This window comes from Augochlora pura, chromosome 11 (genome assembly GCF_028453695.1).
Source record: "Augochlora pura isolate Apur16 chromosome 11, APUR_v2.2.1, whole genome shotgun sequence".
In the NCBI taxonomy this organism is placed as follows: domain Eukaryota; kingdom Metazoa; phylum Arthropoda; class Insecta; order Hymenoptera; family Halictidae; genus Augochlora; species Augochlora pura.
In genome coordinates, this window is record NC_135782.1 from 10,415,445 (window position 1) to 10,432,895 (window position 17,451).

At 40.3% G+C, this 17,451-nt stretch overlaps 1 protein-coding gene across 1 annotated transcript in view; it reads right to left on the bottom strand.

Moving 5' to 3' along the window:
• Nucleotides 1-17,451, bottom strand: part of LOC144477159 (uncharacterized) — a 198,794-nt gene that overhangs the window by 83,742 nt on the left and 97,601 nt on the right. The window lies entirely within an intron of this gene.

The window sequence follows — 17,451 nt, forward strand, 5'->3', positions numbered from 1 at the left end:
TTAACGCATTTAGTGTCACACAATGATATACAGTTGTCAGTCGCATTTGAAGAAATATAAATCATTCAATATTTTAAATATTATAAATAACTAATATTTTAAATAACTAAAGTATAAGTTTTCTATTTTAACTGCTTTATAATTTTTCGAATAACCATGTTTCACAAAATTTCTATAATTTTTCTTCGAAACTTTTCTAAATTACATCAAACAAGTATATTTTGCTCGGTTGTTGTCACGACTGTTTTAACCGACGCTGAAATGGTTAAAATAAAGCAGCGTCATCGCCAACACAAATTAACGGATTAATTTGTTTACACGAATGCCAGGAGTCCAGTAATTACATCGATAAAAATTACGAAGGACTCGAACCATCGCGTTGGAGAACTCGATCTCGGTTCTTAGGCGATCTCGAGAGAACCTCAGTATGTCCCCCAAGATTTCTTAAGATCTCAAGACGAAATCAAGGGTTCTTGAAACTTCCCCGGGGAATTCAAAGATCTCCGAGGCTCGCATAGTCATCTTGGATCTTCGTGGACCTAGAAAGATTTCAAAGACACGTATGGATCTTGAGAGACCCTCCTGGAACCGAAAAACTCGGAGAGATTAGGTAGCAATTAGCAGCGATTAGGCAGCAATTCTATGAATCCCGGAAGCCCGACCGCAGATCGGAGATTCCGCGACGACAGGATTCTTATCTTCCGCGGCGATTCTATTCGGCGGAACTTTGCGCGAATTACACGGGCAACGCGCATTCCATCGTCGACAAGCGATTACAGAATCCCGAATTACCGTTTGCGTGATTATTCCGGGCACTAGTTATTACGACCGGTTAAATGGACATCAAACGATTATCAACCGAATTGTTCGAACGAGTATAAAGGCAGCGATTGTGTTTTTGGTAAAGGTGAATCAGCCGGTCCATAAATGGATCGTGTTCGCCAATGCGAATCGAATCCGTCGACGACCGCACAAAAGATTTCATAGTTTTCAAGCCTCCCGTCGAATTGTTTCAATGCCGTGGCTCGAATAAGAGCTATCGATTGCGCGAACGCTAGCCCGGCGATAAATGTTTCGCATATCCCGGCCGCCTTCAGGCGTCCCGGATAATTAACATTTTAAACTCATTACTATGCAACCTAATTACGGGGTGGAAGAGCGGCGTGAACCGACCAATAACTATTTACTGCGTCCGCCGCGAGATAATGGAAACGGGTCGGGGCTGCCTTCTGACATACCGACGCCGTTAAATTATCCAGATTTACGGTAAGCCGATTTTAAGCGAATCCTCGACGAGATACAAGGTTATAGAAGTCGTTCTAATTAATACCGTGGACGGGTTTTGCGCACGATCGCCCGGATCGAGATTGAGGGATCGCGGGGACACCGGTTTAATACCGGCCGATGTCCGCCCGCCGCTTCATGAAATATTCATATCGACGGCTTTTTTTCCACGACGTTATCAGCGCATTGACTCCCTTTACAGCTTCTATCCTTTTGTCGGGGGGCGGTCGTTACGATTTAGGGGGCATAAAAAAACATCGTAAAGGAGACGATCGCCACTCGGATATAAACCGGAATATTCAGGAGAACGTTCGACGTTCAATCGAGCATGAAACGCCCGGACAACGATCCCCTGGATTACATTAATAGATTTTTGTAGCTTGGCAAATCGATCTTGTTCGCCGACCGTTCCCTTTGACCGGGGACCGTTTGTTGTTCGTCGCGAAGATTTACATTTGCCGAGCATTGTTCCTAACGATATGATCGACTGGACGACTTGTTACGAGCCGAGGGCCAGTTTGCACACGTGGCCGGAGGTAAATGAGCTTTGTGGATATTTAGATTGATTTTAATTGGCCTCGTAACTTCAAAAGGAATACTAATCGATACTCATCGAGCGAGCAAAGGTGTATCTTTGTGGGATCGCTACCAACAACTGACTCGAACTGGGAAATGGAATGAAATAAGCTTGTACACTGAATTGCAAGTAAAATTAACACATTAAAGGCGGGAGTCGTAGTACTACGATTTATCTCGACTGTAGCTTAAAGGTGGGAGTCGTAGTAATACGATTTATCTCGATTGTAGCTTAAAGGCGGGAGTCGTATTAATACGGTTTGCATCCTCATTGCGCAATCTATGCGCAATCCATGCGCACTACATTTGTATTTAGTATGTTTTGTGGTTTGAAGCGTTACCTAGCATACTTTCGTCAAGATCCCCCGCCTTTAATGTATTAATATAATATAACGAGTTCAGTCTATTACAAGTGTGTGAGTGTAGTGTACGATTCGCGATAGTCCTAAGACACACTCCCTAATTTTCGCACCAAGTCGACGGGGGTTAACTATTGCTCGAAGGAGAACTCGGCTCGATCTTGCTACGGCTCGTGTCGCGATTTGACTTGAAACTGCCCGATGAGAAGAAAAATCTTAGCCCTTTTGTATGCGGCTGAACTGGAAAATTTGGTAGCGGGGACTGGGCCTACGTGACCAGATCATCCCGCGGATGATACCGTGACACGGGTGATCCCAGCCCTTAGGCTGGCGTTCGTTAGAAGACTAGACATTTTTGTGTTTGAATCGTGGGGGCCTACACCGCGGATGATACAATGTCTCTGGGACGGGTGGTCTCCTATGATTAGGCTGACGTCCGTTAGAAGTTAGAAGTTAAACAGAAAAAAAGAAGTTATTTTTATATTATGATCCCTGGACCATGCTCCCGGCCGACGTTAGCTAGCGTAAACCCTCAAGAAGGAGCAAAAAAAACGTCGGAAGTAATCTCCGTAAGTAACAGACTCGTCCTCTGGCTTGTTTTAGACCGGTTACTTTGTCGCATGTTTATTATTAGCAATGTTATTTGCAAATTTAACCCTTTCACTGCGGCAGTGTCGTCCGCCGAAGTACTGTCATTGAACGAAAGCTCGCATCAGAAATATGCACGTTTATACGTATATACGTTTTTCTTAGTTTTAAATAACTGTGCTGAATAAAACAATCATTGCTTTAATGTAACAGGTATGTTCACATTTTTAATATGAAAGGACCTACAAAATCATAAAAATACAAAATTATTATTGTATTTCGGCTACGGATGCCACTTGTATACACATAATTTGGATGCCGCATATATGCAATATATGAATAATTAAATATTGCTCCGTGTCAATCGTGAGAAAGAGAAATTAGATTATAAATTATTCTTTTATTTAATACCGTTGATACATTGAAAATAATACAACAGCAGGCTAACGTTCTTCTGAAATCTTTACAAGTTTATACTTCGACTATTCATAGTTGTCATTAATGCATAAAATCCGCGGTCTATTTATTATACAGGATGATCTCTTAACCTTCGCGCACAATTTCTCCTGCTTTTTTGTTAATCTGACAAAAAAATGTTTCGAAAATTTTATCGGTTTTCCGTCGACTACACGATAAAATATTGCATTTGAATAACTGGTTATTATCGAAGAGAAAATCGTGATCACAGAGTTTCCGCTCACTGTACTATACATTTAGGATTGTAACATCGATTATGTACATTTGACATGAACGTCTTGGCACGAACCGTAATAATGTGAAAAGCAAAGAATATGCAATGCCAAAAATTTGGCATAAAACCAATGATTTGGCAGAAATTTGATTAAAAAAATGAAGGTGATCTAGAATTTCTATTTAAAAATAACTGTTTTAAATCCGATGTTTTAGCATGTAGCCGACAGTAAACCGATAAACCATTTGATCCCTTTTTTCTTGTCCGACTAACAGAATTTCCGAAAATTTATTTTCACAGCATTCTGGTACAAAAACGTTCCATTAGTCGTATTATATAATGTAAATATTATCTATTAATTGTATTAAGTTCATATAATTATCTTTTTATTATTCATTGTATTATTTAAATACGTTGTCACGCAGTGGAGAACATAAATTAAATTTTTAGATAATGGAATTTTTTGGTATAAAAATATTACAAAAATAAACCTAAACAGATTTTAGACAGTAGCTATGAAAAACAAAGAATGCAGATTTTCATACACAATAAAAATTGTTTGCATAAATTTCAAGAAATAAGTACCAAATTCCTCCTTTAATCATCTTAATGAACTAAAAATAATACCTTGTCGTTCTAAAATGATTACAATTTTTATCTTATTGTATATTACTACTGTCCAATTTTTCATAAAATCCACAATCTAGCGATCAGTGAGTTAATAGGAGAAGGGAAAGATCAACAGAAGGCTAAAATAACGTAAATATTAATATTAATTAAATTCTTCAACCTTTCGATATAGCATCTTACAATACAATTAAACTTTTCGATTTTAATTCGACTAAACAATTAATATTGCGAAATTTTGTATATTTAAATATGACAGTCGACGCGTTGACGATGATATAATTATGAATTATGATTGTGAAATAATAATTATGAAACAATAATTATAAAACAAGAATTATGAAACAATAATTATGAAATAATGATTACGAAATACAAGGTGCAAAAGGAACACACTAAAAGTTAATATAAATCGCGGAGAAACGAAGAACAAGACAGCAGAATTTCCAACTGAAACGCCATTCGAGGTACCCCGCGAAGAATACAATTAATGCGCGTGCACTCTCGCATAATCTGAATGCGGAATCAGTCGAGATAGCTCATAAAGTTGCAGCAAGGACCGATGGCGGCCGAACGAAACGCTTTTCTTCGTTTCAGCGAGCCGAGAAAGGAACAGGGTAGAGGAAGTGGGAGGACACGAAGACGTCTGATGCCACCTTAAACCTTTCTCGGGGACAAACGAGATAGTTTATCGTCGCGCGGATATAAACGCTTCTCTTGACAAAGCCACGGAAATTGTACGCTCGAAGGCACACATTGTACATCACTGGCTTCCTTCGAGTCGCAGACACACACGGCCGGCTTTCATCGTAAAGCCGACGCATCGCAGAAACCATTTCTGAACTGTCCAAAGAGCTTATGTTCTCGGCGGCAGCTTGTTCGATTATTCTCGATCAATTATATCTGGCAACGGGGAATTACGTCCCCCCGTTTTCTTTAAATATTAATGCGTCGTAGAATTACAACGGAATCATCTTCGAGAGAGACTGCTTTAATACGTACGCCGATATACCACGGTTCTAGAAAGTTAAAAAAAGTTATAATTTATATTATTATAATATATAATAGTTTGAGCGCACGTTTCGGCGAAGATAAACGACGCGTGCCGCAATTTCAGAAAAGTTTCATTTTACGCGATATTCGAACTATAGGATGCAGGACTCGCGTATTTGTCGGAAAAGAGTCATGAAAACGAATGCAAATGGTGATCGGGACTTTAAGTAGCAATAAGTCAAAAGTGAAACCATATTAAATATAACGTTTTTGCTTCAGACTATTTTACAGATTTAGGTTAATATATTCATTGTTAACTAGATTTTGAAATCCATTTTCAATGTGATATATTCGGATAAGTTCATCTGAAGCTTCCACAGTTCCGTGTTTGACTTATACACTTTCATTTGACTTATACACTTCCATTTGCCTTATACAAATTCATTTGACTTATACACTTTCATTTGACTTATGCACTTTCATTTGACTTATACATTTTCATTTGTCTTATCCTGTTACGTCCTGGGCATAGGGCCCCAAGGACGATCTTCAAACAAGAAAGACCAATTTACAGTTTATGATGCTAGTAATGGTAAAAGGCTATTTTTGAGGAACAGAATCATCAAGTAATTTTAATATTTCGCGCGTCGCATGGTAATCGGTTTACAATCTCTTGTTCTCGGTCTCAAAAGCAAAGGCTGGCATCATAAACCTCGGGGATTTCCAAAGGGCTCCGTGGACAGAGGCCTGAAGGCCCAAGGCAGGCTCGCGACCGTTCCGCGATCAGCTATTTTTACGGTTCATTCAGACCTGGAGGAAATCCCTGTCAAACGTTGCTGAAACACCCCCTATCACCGAGTTCCTTCCTATCCCTACTTTAGACATTTTTCCACTTCCACCAAATTCCTCCTGCGACCGAGCTTTCGTAAATAAGTAGGGTTAGCCTAAGAGGCAGTCGTCATCCGGCAGTTATTAACAACATAGAATTGAGAATCTGATAGATACTTAGATCTTGTTATCAACAGAATGGCGGCTAAGCAATTTGATCCAAACTTAGCGCGTAAGTGTAAGTGTAGGATCGACCTATTAGATGAAGAGATCGTGCATGATCCTCTGGAGCAGGCTGAGAAATTGGCCGGAGAGGAGATGTCCTTGTTGTATGCTGACATATACAATAAAAATCAGCAGGAACGGCAGTATCAGCCAATGAGGTAGAGCAGGCTATTGCTCTGAGCCTAGACAACACTAAGGCATACAGTGAAGATAGGTTGGCTCAGTTATACTCATTACTACGTATGACAGGACAATGTTTCTTGCGTGCATTGGATGACCCTGGTTTTACTCATGACCCGGCGCTAGCGGATATACTGGCGTGTCGGATTGGACGATCCAATTTCTATCTGGATTTGATTAAATTGGGGGAACACCATTTCGCAGGAACTGGGGTTTGTGAAGAAACTAACGTGGGATTCAATATCGTACTGCACTACCACGTCTATAGTAGCGTGAACGGTGGTGCTACGAGTGTAGCAGCTACGAGTGGATTCAAAACCAGCTGCCGCATACGCACTTGGATAAGTGCAGCGACACTATCTAAACGAAAATCAGTGTGTTGGAGCGAGGCACACATCCCGGATAGAACACATACGCAACAGGATTTCAATAGTGCTAGATTAACAGGACAATTAACTGACAAGACACTATCTAAGGCGCTGAACTTATCTGAGCGAGGCGTATCTAATTGGACAGCTGCGGAACGGGACACGGTCGTCACACATTTAAAACATGCTAGCGGTGCATGTAGAGTAACAAGGTATGTGAAGATGTGGGGCACGTACATAGCTATGATCCAGGGACAGGTGAGTGAAATTAATATTGGAGCAGAGATAGCCGGGGCGAGAGCGTATGAGTATACGGCTGCGGCATTACCGGACATTATGACAACAACACTGAACCAGGGCACAAGTGTATATGCCCACACTAAGAGTGGGGCAGAAGCAGCGTTTCTAGTCTTGGGTTGTGTCGAATTTCCGTGTAAGGCCTTACAAAAAGGGACCAATGTACCAATGTTCGGCGGATTCCGGATAGATAGCGAAGTCACAGGCAGAGGGCGTGTTTGGACACAACATAGTCCAACCATTTTATGGGTCCGGGTTCGGTTCCTCGACCGTTCTAGCGAGGAGTACATCTGAGCTCATACAGTAATTAAATCCGTAAATCTTCAGGCAGCATAGCTCAACCATTTCCCGTGTCCAGATTTTTGATGCTCCCTTGTTATTCCATTTTCACTTTCCACTTCCTCTGCCACCTCTCCTTCCACCTTCCTACTAGCTGACAAATAAAAGGCCCGAAAGGGAGCGAGCGAGGGACATTATCATTTACAAAGTACGACTGAACACGAGACTTCGACAGCGCGTCGACGGACACGACTTTTTGTACCATCGGCAATAACATTATATCCACGCGTCTCTTCATTGTATAGTTATTAAGTTTTAAAATATATGTATCAAACATTAATTATCGGGCGTCGTTTTTAACCGTTCCCGAAGTGACGGATGTTGAGAATTGATATACCGAAACGCCCATCCAAGCACATACAGGGCGTGTGGTATTAGTAAGCCAGAAAGGATTGTTAAATTTACAAGAGAAGATCCGGCCTATAGATGCATATGAAGCGATTCTGACATATGCTAGTGAGACGAACTCACTACATGAGTGTAGGGATGGATATGCCGTGGCAGCCGCGTTGTATGTTGGGGACAATATGGATAACTTCTGTCTACCACGACCGGAGGGGCACATGGATATGTTCTGCCCAAGTATGCGAGTGATGGCCAACGAGTGGCTAGTACCACCAAGAGTGATAAACCAATATATGCTGCTGAGAGCAGTTGCTGTGGCCAGGCGGTCTATATGTATGACCAAAGACGTTATCGCACACAATCGCGCTAATGACAGGAATGCTGCGTTAACGATCGCAGTATTAGCTGGAGATCTATCTAAGAAGCATCTCCTGTATGGATGGTTTGCTAAGCATACATTTGGACCAGCATTCAATATAATGGCGATCATCGATCCATTACAGGTTAACCGAGACTGGCACCTAAGTGTGGTCAATAAGGTGTGGTACCCCATAGTAGCTTGGGCCAAAGTTAAGGATGGTCCTGTGTTATCTGGTAGTTTCGAGCATGTCTTACGATCAGGACAATGGCACGCTCCTGCGAAGTTAAGAAATTTGGCTGATGAGACAGCACACACAACCGTAGCTACGTACACTATGCTAAGGGTATTCATGGATCCAACCCAAGATGAGTTGCATCCAACGGACCTAACAGACCAAGATAATTGGGATGTAGCTGTCCTGTCTAAGTACATGGCTGGGTTAGTAGAGGGTAAGATTAAGATATTGCCTATAGAAATTTCAGCTAAAGATCCAAAGCCGCTGAAGATAAATAAACGTGACTGGAAAAAAAGGGAGTTGCCAACTGAAACTATGACTAGAGCGTCACTAATATAAAAATTCATCCCTGAAGAGGTTAATATTGCAATTTACAGCATAGTTTTACGCGTGACTATTATACTCGTTATTACAAAAAAATATTGCCTTCTCTTTATGACGAGTATACTCGTTGCAATACAAAATATAACTATATCGTCTCGACACGTATACCCGTCGTAATGTAAAATATAGTTATTTATTTACAACGATTGTACCCGTAAAGATTATGTGACAAAATACAAACACATCATCACGACGAGTATACTCGTCATAATGACAAAATATTATCATTTATTTACAATAACAATACCCGTTAAAAACAGCTAACCGGTTAGCAAAGAACGTCTGATTCGTACTCTTCTTATCAGAGCTGTCTACCTTCGCTACCGCGCACGATTCCATGCAAGACGGATCGCCGTAAGGACACAGGACACGTCAGGCTACCCGCTTACCCATTTCGAAGCTATTAACCTTTTAGATACGGCAGGATTTTGCGCAAATAAAGTTTTTCGTAACTAAATTACGATTTTTTCTTAATATTTATTTTTTCCGGATATCTATATATAGTACTAATAACATATATTCTTTTCTTAACCCCTTGCCATACTTTGACGAGTCTGACTCGTGATGAAAGTTTTGTGCCAAACATGAATATCACGAGTCTGACTCGTTATCGATATTTGGTGCCAAACATAAATATCACGAGTCTGACTCGTTATCGACATTTGGTGCCAAAACATAAATATCACGAGCCTGCCTCGTGATCCTAATCTCGGGTCAGCTCAGGCCCATTCTTGGTTCTCTTGAATGGGATTATATGTCCCCGTATAAGACTAATAACGACTATGTAACTCAGTCTTAAGGTATTGTGTTTCAAATTGTACCACTCGAGCTCCATCGCTCGGCACCTCCAGCAACCGTTCGGACGACCAAGTTTGGCACGGCTTTTTCAGAGATTCGCGGTATGGCAAGGGGTTAATATATTGTATATACACACTTTCACTTTAATTATTTGCTTTAATAAATAATAAAACAATTGAGTAAAGCACGAGCCATTCGCGAAAGCCACTATAGTGGCGCGTAGTATCTAAAAGGTTAATCGTTCGAAAGCAGTGCACCGTTGAACGAAGTCGATTAGCCTGTCGAGCTCTCCTATTCCGTAATAAGATTCCCTTATCCGTCGCTAATTGCGATTTGTAGAAAATCTGACGACTGTGCCCGAATTCTATCCGATTAAGGGGGTATCGTTCGCGACGGGCTGGCTCGCGAAATTTAAGTAATGCGCGTTCCATCGATCCGCGAGCTCCTCGAAAGCAATCCGGGGACCATCGGAACCGTGCACGGTTAATACTGGAAGTTCGACGGTAGCTGTCCGTCATTTCGCAGACCGAACTTCCGGCGTCCGTGCGTCCCGATTAACGAGCTGTCGCTAGCGGAATCGATAAAACTGGTGGCCGAGTTCGAATCAAAAACGAAACGTAACGAAACGAAACGGCCCGGTCGTCGTGGCCCATTCAAACGAATGGCCCAGGCAAACCTCGTCTAGCCGGACGCAGTGGTTTAACCCCTTCAAGGACGAATGTCGACGTCACACGACGTCCACGTAAATTGTTAACGTACATTCCGCGTAAAAATGTAGCACGTTTTGAAGTTAAGTGATTATTGTTCATTTGATATTACGGTCGAGGCTATGCTTTCATTCAATCAAATTTTCAAGGAACGAATAGATAAGTAAGCCACTAGTATTTCCGAAGAAAAGTACAATCGGTGTATAAACTATTCATCTTCTAAAACGGAATATTTCATTTTATATAGTATTTTATTTCACATAAAATTAAAAAACGCAGACAGTCGCAGGTAAAATTTATATAATAAATATCTGAGGCATAATATATCTTATTACTTTTAAAAAACTTTGTAGCTTCAATTGTGATCGTCTTTGTATTGCTCACACGTTAAATAAAATATGCCTGTGCCATAATTAAATAGCTAAAACATGGGTACCAATGAACGTCGAATGTTTTAAACTTCGATTTTAAAATTGTAACTTTATAATGTTATTTTTAATCGCAGAGTTATCCGAACTGGCAAAGTATTATCAGTCTATAAGAGAAATAGTTTTCAAAATATAAAACTCGCGAATTTGATTTCGGCCGAAAATTAGTTTATTCGAAGCCTCCGCGCGACGGCCAAGTTCAAGCCGAGAAACGAAAACGTAACGAAACGAATCGGTCGGGTCCGCCGTGGCCCATTCGTTTGCCTCGTCTAGCCCGGGCACAGTGGTTTAATTTACCACGCCGGCAGTCTTGGATCGACTGACGGCACAAAGGCACGAGGCATCGCTGCACGGCGAACTACTGCCGCTTCATTTCGCCTGAATGTAAATGGATTTATCCTGCGACATCGTCCGGCCGGGTCGCGTCGCTTTCGCCTACGTTCGGGCAATTAAAATAAAGGGCGGCCGGATCCGCCACGCGACCATATTTTCCCGCGCGCTAGACCGGTCACGTTACCATCGCCTCCCTTCTCGAAATAGTACGACAAGGTAAACATCGTCGAGACCGGAGAATCGAAGGGAGCATGCAACGACGGAATAACGGACTCCCCGTTCGCCGGATGTTCCGGGATCGTTCGTGATTTCACGAATGATGATTTCGTACTTTAGTCCGCGTCCTTCGTGCCTCGTCCCAGTAACGCACGATTATTTTTAACTGCGCGCCGGAGAGTCGGTCGGGTATGACGGAAAAGCAAAATCGAGATTTTTATGCGGATTGAGTTTTATCCTTCTGTTTTTAATGCACGGCGAATGAAATAATCATTGGCAAAGAAATGTGCGCTAAATGGACACGTCACTTAAACGGTTTGCAGAAGCGGACGTTCTAAAGTTACCGGGAAATGGGAAAGAATAAGGATGTTCGTTGCAAATAATCCTTAACAATGGATAAGGAAATATAGGAACTTGTAACTAGACTGCGAACCTTTCTGCAAAATAAAATTTCTTCTTAAATAATTTGAATGAGTTTAGATTAATACATCACTATTCTTTATTCCTTTTAATCTTTTCTCTATTTTAAATATCGATGTTCCATTATTGATATTCCATTCCATTCCATAGTTTTATAAGATTGCATAATTATAGTTCAATTTTAGATAAATACAATTTTAATTGTATAGCACAACCCCCAATTACAAAGTTGTTAGTTATAGGCTATGGGGAAAAAATCTGATTTGGGTATCCTTGAATTGAAGAGCTGTACGTACTTAGCAACATTCTATTCTAATCAATTACAGTATTGATAATTATAATTATTTACGTCTTTATAGTTAGGTTAGTCTTAACAGAATCAATATTTCAAGAAAGTATTTTTGAAAGATATATGATCGGGGATATCAGTATCAATTTTTAATAGTTCAATGAATATCCAAAATTATTAGCAGCACGTTAATATACATAAGTAAAATCAAAATTAAATAACTAGGCTAGTTATTAAAATTTATTAAATAAAATTTATTTAATAAAATTTATTTAATAAGAATTTAATGTGTTCACTCAATAAATATAAAATAAATTATGCCGTAAAACAATGTCACAGGTATAGCAACTTTTTTGTATTCTTTTATATTTCTTACTTTTGAATAAAGAAATAAATTTAAAAGTTAATTATGCACGATTCCAGCACCCTACATTTTTCAAGCGCAAGATTCCATCTTTAGAGTGTTTAAAACTGGACTTGGATTGTCTCCAGATGGTAATTGTAATAGTAATTTTCACTCGCACTAGAGCCACGAGATGAGCCAAATGCATATCTAGCAGATCGTTAACACTTTGATTAGATATTCAACACCTCAAAAATTGTGTGACATTGAAGAATCCTTTAACACCGTAATAAAATTAACTAAACCATAACCTTGACATACTCAACGCCTCAAAAAAAAATTGTCCAACATTGAAGAATCTTTCAACACCTTAATAAACTTTCCCAACCTTATTACAATTTACAGAGATCAATCTTTGCAACAGCACCGTAATCCAACAATTATTTTTAAAAATTATGTAAAACCAACGAATTTGATGCATTTATGATAAAAGAATGTATTTGATCTAGTAAAATAATTAAGAAAAGAAAGAAATTTCTAAGTGACTCCTGGTTCTTGAAACAGTTGCACGCTACGTTGCCCGCTAACAATTGCAATTTTACACAAAAATCAGCAATTTAATGACAACAATCCAAATATTAACCTACCCTTTTCAAATCTGCAACGTTAGCGCGAGAAACAACGGTTAAACGGAACGTTAGAGAAGCTGCCGCACCGATAAATCATTTTCTTCATAAGGGGCGAGGGTAGCCAAGCCGTTCCTCTTATTTTCATAGTAAACGCGAAACTTCCTACCGGTTCTTCATCCCGCGCGACCAAGAACTCCAATGATACTCCAACAAATGAAAACCGACTATTAAAGAACTTCCCTCGGACGAACTCCCATACGTTATCTACAGTTCGACCAGAATTTAGCCGAGCCCCGGTCGCGATAACAGTTCTCAAGTTCGCGGGGAACCCTTCCCCCCGCCCCCCCCCCCCCCCGCCCCCCACCCCCCCACACCTGGAATAATGTCGAGGCGCAAGAAGAATCATAGAGACGACGCGCAATAATGGAATGCCTCCAAGTTCCAGTCAATAAAGAAGTTCCGAAAACAATTTTGCAATGCAATAACCCTTGGTGCCACGGCAATCGACAAAGTTTCCCCCGGGTGCCGCCGCCATATCCAGAGACGCGTCGAGGGGGCGGAAAGCCTTAAAATTCAACGAACCTCGAGGTGGATCGTCTATCCACTTACAAACAGAGATTCCGCCCCTCTGTTTTCATCCCGTAGGGGGAGGGGGGGGGGGCAGGGACCAGGGATCGTCCCGATCGCCCGTAAAAATCCGAAGATCGCGGGAACAATGCGCGCCGGTCGATCGACCCCCCGCCGACGGACGAATGCGACGCGACGCCCCGCGTTTCCACTCGTTTCCAGGTGAGAATGCCCGACATTATCCCCGACCGGAAGGCGAGTCCACGCAAAACAGCGGAGCGGAGGGTGGAAAGGGGACGCTGAAAATCGAATCTCGCGTCGAAGTAATTTTTTACCGCGCCGGAAGCGCCCGCAACCGTTCACGGCGTCTAACCCCGCTTTCGCCTCCCCTCTTCCGCCAGCGATCGTGAACCACCCCCCTGATTGCGATCATAATTTTCCGGCGACGCTGGCCGAGCAAAAAGACCGGTAATCCGAATAAAATTTCGCGACTGTCTCTGTCGCGACGAGAGCGACGCCTCGGTAGTTTGTTGTTCAACCGTTTCGAGGTAATTTTATCGACATAAATCGAGATTGCTTATTCTTATAAATTAAATATAAACTTAAATAGGATCCGACACAATTTTACGATTCGGCTCGATTCTGTTCGAATTTAATCTGAATTTATCTTAATAAAAATTTCGTTCAATTATGGAAAAGCTTGGACGAAATTTTGAAAGATATTTAATAAAAAGTTTCATTCAATTGTGAAATAAATTGAATGAAACTTTGTGGAATGTGTGAATTGAATGAGATTAAATTATGATATTTTTTATACAGTTTAATTAAAAATTGTTCTCTGTGAATTTGTAGCAGGTTAAATAGAAGTTCTGATATAATTAGTATAATTTTACGATGATTATACAACTACTCAAGATAATTAAATATTGTCGAAAAGCGGGACAAATCAAATAAGCATGGAACATATTTAATTAGACGTAACTCCAAAAGTATGACCGATAGAAAAGTGTGTTCCGGCATAATTTAGGTACATACATGGAATATCAAATTCTGTCATTCGTCGCTTTATTCAAATAAACAAAAGAAAGACGAATATAGTATGAACCGTTTCGGATGAGTTAGGCAACTTTCGAAGCTGCGTAATCATATTCGACACGACCAAATAGTGCAAAAAGTCATAGTGAATGATGATCTACAAGTTCGAGTAACTATTAACCCTTCGCACGCAAAGCCATTTTAACTGTAATTCTAAAATAACTTTTCTGACATATAGCATTTTCATTTCATATGACAAAATGTATTTTATACATATGAAATTGAATCTTGTAACTCATGCAACAACAGTTATGCTTTTAATAATTTTTTAACATTGAAATTAAATTTTGAATACTGAATATTGAAATTGAGAAAATAATTATTGGATATTGAAATTCTAATTTTCCATAATATAAAGATTATATTAAAACGTGTTGTAACAACTTTAGCGTATGCCTCAGGGTCACCCTTCGAGTGCAAAGGGGGAATGAACAAATTTTTCTTTATGGGGATATTTTTATAGAATTGCTTTCTTCCGCGTTCTGAGGGGTGGATGTTCCACCGTGCGCCGGCGGCGACTCGATGCGGGGATAGGATTCGAAAGGCTGCGCGGATGATCCTGTAGGTTGGATGCGGGCCACGCGCTCCCGCGGCGAGCTCGCCCGAATTGTTTAAACAAAAGGAGCCCACCGAAAAGAAGCGGCGAGCGGGCCGCGTGCCGATGCTCGATGCACCGTAGCCATCGACCGGACAAAATGTAGGCTAGTAGTATGTCTCGGGGAACGACAGGAATTGGTTCGTCGCCAAGTAGCGGATAGTCAATGGAACGAGCGGAGGGGCGCGGAACGTACCACGGTTTCGTAACCTAAATTTCACGCGCACCGCCATCCGACGATCCCTTTGAAGCGGACTGTACGCCTTCCGGTGGATCAATGATACTCGTGACGAACTGTACACGGTGTTGCACTGCGATACACCGTTCCCGATACCTGCGAACATATCCCCGACCGTTCGAGCGGACGCGGACGCCGCGAGATAATCGGGAACAACGTTGTCCTCCAAATCGCTGCTTCCGGGATCAGGCTCTTTTTTTGTTGCTCCCGCGCGCTTTGTCTAACAGAGAGTCCGGATTTTTTGCCACCCTCGAGCATGCGACAATCGCTTAATCGCGAGGACTGCGGATCCTTATGCGGATACGCGCCAGAATCGAAGTTCGAGCTTCCGCATAGTAAAACTGTTTATTACGGTATGACCAATTGCTGCGCTTTTATCTTACACTTCAACACAATTGATTTTATGGATTTCGAGAGTAAGGGATTACATTTTTATATTAAAGAATAAATAAAAATTGCTCGGTTTTTGGTTTATTTCCTAGCGTAATCTCGACGTATTCAAATTGTCTTACTCGAGAATAAATAAAATACACGAATATAGAAATAAGCGAAATTGAACAAAGTTGGTTTCACTATCTTAGCCGTTTAATTTTACATGTAGTATATTACGATGTACATATTCTATTAGTAACGCGTTGAGTATTATTCCTAGAATTATTACTATTTAGATTATCAAAATTCTAAAATTATTAAAAATATAAAGAAAGGATATTACATATTGCTGATTCCACTTACAATCGACGCAAACAATTTTTATTTTACACAAAGATCCATAATGTAGTCATAAATATCTTGTCATAGTTTCTCGGAGGCCATTTGTAACACACGTCTTTGTTCTTTTCTATTTTTTAGTAGTCCATATAATATTTATTTCTGCAAACCTTTCAATTGTCGTATCCAAATAATATTTTCATATTCGAAAACAAAGCAAATGGATTGCAATTTAGCCAGCCCGCAGTAATTAAATCCACCGCCGCATATAGAACTTTATTGATTCGATTATCGGTCTGATTGATGGTAAAATGAGACTGCGTTAAATTCCGGTGTAAATCTGCTTTTACACCCTGCGAAATTCGGGGCGACGATCCACAGACTGCATTCACGTTACATGATCGGTCCATTATGCCTTGCGACATTGATATACCTTTTGTTGCAGATTGCAGATCGCTATGCGTTTACCGCATGAAAGAGCACACGAATTTCGACGGCGAGGTTATGTTATACAAGTTCTATTTTATCTTCGTTGCTTTGGCAACAATGTTAGCAAGGTCGTATATTATAGAATAAAGTTACGCTGTACAAGTGGAAAACTAAAAATCGACTTAGAAACAATTGTTACAGAATTTTATCTGATTTTGAATTTTTGGATTACTTGAATCTGTAAAACGCGTTTGTTGCAATTTAGCTACAGAATACGTCGCATTGCAAACTATATGGATATATGGTGGAACCATGATTAACTGAGCTAAGTAGAGTTGCACGATAATTCGGACAACATTAGGTTGGAAACTATGAAACGGGCGTCGCAGCTGAACACAGACGAAACAAAAACGCCCGTTTCATAGATTCCAAGCTAATGAGCAATTAGTTGCTCATTGCTCATTGCTCAAATGCTCCAAGTTATTTGGAGCAATTACACAAACCAGTAACTTAGAGCTGTTACTTGAAACAATTACTTAGAACACTTATTTATAACAGCTACTTGGAAGAATTACCTTAAACAATTCCTTAGAACAGTTACATTGAACACTTACATTGGGCAATTATTTAAAACAGTTACTTAGAATGATTACCTTGAACAGATACTTAGAACAGTTACCTAGCACTGTTACCTCGAACAGTTACTTTGAACAATTATCTTGCATAGTTACTTGGAACCAATACCTTAAATAGTTACCTTGAACAATTACTTAGAGCTGTGAATTAATGGGACAGTTATCTTGACTAATTATATTGCATAGTTACTTTAGAACAGTTACATCGGACAATTACATTGAACAGTTACCTTGAACAATTCATTAAAACAGTTACCTAAAACGGTTACTTAGAATAATTACCTTAAACAAATACTTAGAACTGTAAATTATTTAGAACAGTTTCTTTGAATAATTAT